Below are 4015 nucleotides of genomic sequence, written 5' to 3' on the forward strand. Positions count from 1 at the left end.
AGACATGACTGAAATAGAAAACTATTGTTTTTCCTTGCCTTTATCTAGTATCTGGTCTATAACCTTCTGATCCTGTCTTCTTTTCCATCCTGCAAGTTGTTGTTGAAGGTATAGATCCCACCTTGCTGTGCTCCACCCTTTAACTTTTCCACAGAGGTTTGGGCTGGGGTTGCCCACCTAGGGCCAAGACCCATACTTCTGAGTGGTTGAGAAAGGTATCGTGAGACTGATGTGAATGAAACCAAGAAAAAAGAAAAATGTTTACTGAATAAAAAGAAAATTAGGAATTTATTAGAATATGGACCAGACATTCAAGTGCAATGGTGGAAGACCCACATTTGAGACCCTCGAAACTCAAATGGACAAAACATCCATTTTGCATGTGCTCCCAGGGGGTGATTCGAACCCCTCGTAGCAGATTTTTTCCAGCTAAAATTTCTGGGATTAAAACTTACTCTTGTGATGCTACCAGCAGCCTGTATATGCTTTGCCTAGCTGCAGTGGTCAAGAAAGGTACATTCACAGCTATATCAAGGCATTTTGTGCTTACTTGCAATAGCAGTAATGAATATACAAAATATTTTACATCCCTTTTCCTTGCCATACATAGCAATTATTCTGTCATTCATCAAATGTACACAAATTCCTTTTCATATGTAAATGCACCATTTGCTTCACAGCTCTAGCCAAACAGTTGTGCAGTTCTTTGTCAAGAAGATAATATGTTTAATCACGGAGTGCCTTGTTTCCATTGTATTGAACAGGTGTTGTTTAATGGCACAGCCATTGTAACATTATATTCGTTTATTAATGTGAGTGTAACGAACATATTGTAGAGACATGAATGTGCTGGTCTCATGGTTAGGGCTAGTGGTTTCTTATGATGTGGTATGTGTGGGATAGTGGCTTCGCTTCAGACTGCGGAGAAGCAGGAGTTCATTATAGCAAGTCCAAGTGATGTGGCTGGTTTTGGCCCTTGTTCACTTTTCTAAAGCAGAGAATACATGAAAGACTTCATTGAAAATGTGTAAGTTATTCAGTGTGGTTAATTCTATGTTGGCTTCACTCCCACCTTCCTTCAAGACTGTGTGTGTGAGCATGCTTTTCTGGAACAGCAAAACCAATCTGCAATAGATTCATGTTGGTTTTGGATATATGTGCAGTTCCTAGTATCCTACTTCATTAACTGACCTGTCTTCCAATATGAGGGAGGAAGTCAGTAGGTGATCAGCTAAAACTATGAAAAAATGTTTGCTTTGTTAGTGTAGCTATGGAAGCTCTGTCCCTTCATTTACTCATTTTTACATGCTCTGCCACATTTTTAAGAGTTACTGCTCTGAGTGTTCCCTACCTAGAACTGCAGCACAGGCAGCTGGCAAGGTAGCTACGTTTGCACAGGCAAATCAGGTAAGTGGAATAACTTAAGCACCTGATTTTTCTTATTGCACGAAATCACCCATTTAGCATCAGCCCTCTGGGGGCCAAAATTCACAAATGTAGGTAAATGCCTGCAGTGCCCATTTGCTTTATGGAACTCAAGTGCCTACTTCAGTTTATTTGGACACATGTCTAATCTTATTTTTTTAAGTGCTTTATGCTAACTGTGATGCCCTATATCATCATTATGGAGTGCATTAGAAGTATTTTTTTTTCCTCCCTTTTGGAAACATTGCCTTTAAATTACATGGTATGTACTTAAATTATTGTATTACAGAAAAGATTAATAAACACAACTAAATCTTCAACTCTATACCTTACCTTCTGTTATATGACATATCCTAGCTTTTGTATCACCTGGCAATTAAATAACCTTAATCATATTAATCTCTATTTCATTTCCATCCATAATGCTAACTGGCCCTTTCACAGCACTTTCTATCAGTCAGCCACAAGCGCTTTCCTAGTAAAGCAAATGACAGCATCCCATTAATGATTTTCATTGCTGTTTTCTGGATGCCATCAGTTCCCAATGTTTTACTTTTAGTGGGGAGCCAAGAACAGAACAAGGTAGCAGGGAAATAAAATAAAGCGTTAATATTATTAAAACATTTTCTGCACTCTTCTCTTGGCTCTTCTTCAATTTTTCAGAAGAGATTGAGCAATGGCCTCATGACGTCGCCCAGCTTTTCTTCTTACTTAGACAGAAAAACATATTGGCCTTGTTTTCTTCTCACTAACAGCAGCTTTGCAATCTTCCAACTCCAGTTTCAACTGAATTACTTCACAGTAACAACTGAGTAAAGAAGAGGAGAAAAGGATTAATTATCTGCTTTCCAATTTTCTCCCATGGGGCTTGGGATCAAGGCAGGGAGCATTCAGTTCTAGCAGAAGGGGAAATCACTTTTGCATTCATGGTCAGTCACAACTTGGGCAGAGCACAGAGGCCCCGTGCGTGACGATCACTCAGCCCTGCAAGCTCAGACTGGATGGTTGTGCTTTGACCTGCCATGGCTATAGAGGACAGACGAAAAATTTGGACCCTTCCTTGAGCCAGTTTGCTGATTTGCCGTCTCCTGTTATGTCAGCTGCAACAACCACGCCTTTGCTCTCGCACCCAGCTCTGTTCTCGACCCCAACCCCCTTGCTGTGTTTTGTCCTCTTAACTCAGGCAACAGTGTCAGTCTTCTTGTCCCTCTCATTTCACTCTCGCTTCCCTGAGGATCCGATTTCTTCTATGAAAACTGATTTTACTGAACCACCTCCCAAACCTACTGCAGGTTAGAGAGAGAGCAGGGGACCTGTCATCCAAGCATGCACTGCTTCAGTTTGTGCTATGGACAGTGACTTCTAGCACTGATGCTCATACAGCATTAGGGGTTCCCCTCTCGGCAGACGCCTGGGCGGACACCATAAAAGCACATCCTGAAAAGCACTTCCCAAAGCAGTTTGTCTGTCTAGCAAGCAGCACTGACAATGGATTTGTTTTGAGTGGGGGTGGGGGCAGTTTGTCTACTGTTACAAAACAGGGCTGGGAAAACTGTGAGCAAAAGCATCTTTTGGCTTCCTGACACAACACTCTGCCTGAAAAGCCACGCCAGGCCATTTTATTTAGCTAGCTTTTAACTGAATTTATTATTAACCAGAATGAATTTTATAACCAGATGGGAACAGTAGCCAGCAGCCAGCTGTGGCAGACCACACAACCTCCTTGCAGCCAAGCAGCTGCTCCTCCCTCAGCGGACACAGACCACAGCTCTGGGGATCAGATGATCAATTACACTGGTTGCGTTATCGCCTCTTCTCGTTGTTAATACCTCAGCTTTGTCACCCGCCACCAGAGACCTCAGGACAGGTTTTGAAGTATGCTTGACATGTAAATCAGATTAGAAAAAAATCACCCTCTCCAGGGTGAAACTGACAGCACAGCCAGGTTTACCCACACCATCAGCCTGCAACCTGGACTTCAAAGTAGAGAGACATCAGGGATGGCTGAATCTATTCATGGCCCTGAGTGGACTTCGTTCAGTCAGACTTCTTTGCTACACAGACTTGAAGGCTAAAATATGACAGCTTTATACCTGAACTGCAGCCAGCATGGGGAAAAGTAGTTCTTCCATCTCTCCCATGGTAAAGATAGCATAAAACTTTTGACAGAATCCTCTGAACTAGCTGTCCTGGGACACACAAACACAAGGCATAGCAGGGGGGGGCTTTTTATTGCATGCCAGTTAGAGACACATAGGAGACATCACACACTATATTCATTTTTTTACAGATTGCCCTTCCACCCACATCAGGAGATTACACCACTGTCTGCAGCAAGAGCTTTTCTTACTTGATGGAAAAATATTTCACAAATGCAGTTTCACTGCATAGGGAAATGAAAAGTATGTATTCTTAAATGAACAAAAAGAAATCCCTGATTGATAGAAAAAGGCAAACAGATTCTGTTCACAGCTCTGCGTCTGTAAACGATACTAGCCAACTTACCCTGCGTTGTCAGCGATGTAGCTCAGAGCAAATTTGGCCAGTAACTATGGTGCATTTTGTCTTACTATAAACAGAATTGCTAACA

Source organism: Egretta garzetta, unplaced genomic scaffold (genome assembly GCF_000687185.1).
Source record: "Egretta garzetta isolate BGI_Z169 unplaced genomic scaffold, ASM68718v1 scaffold375, whole genome shotgun sequence".
Lineage (NCBI taxonomy): Eukaryota > Metazoa > Chordata > Aves > Pelecaniformes > Ardeidae > Egretta > Egretta garzetta.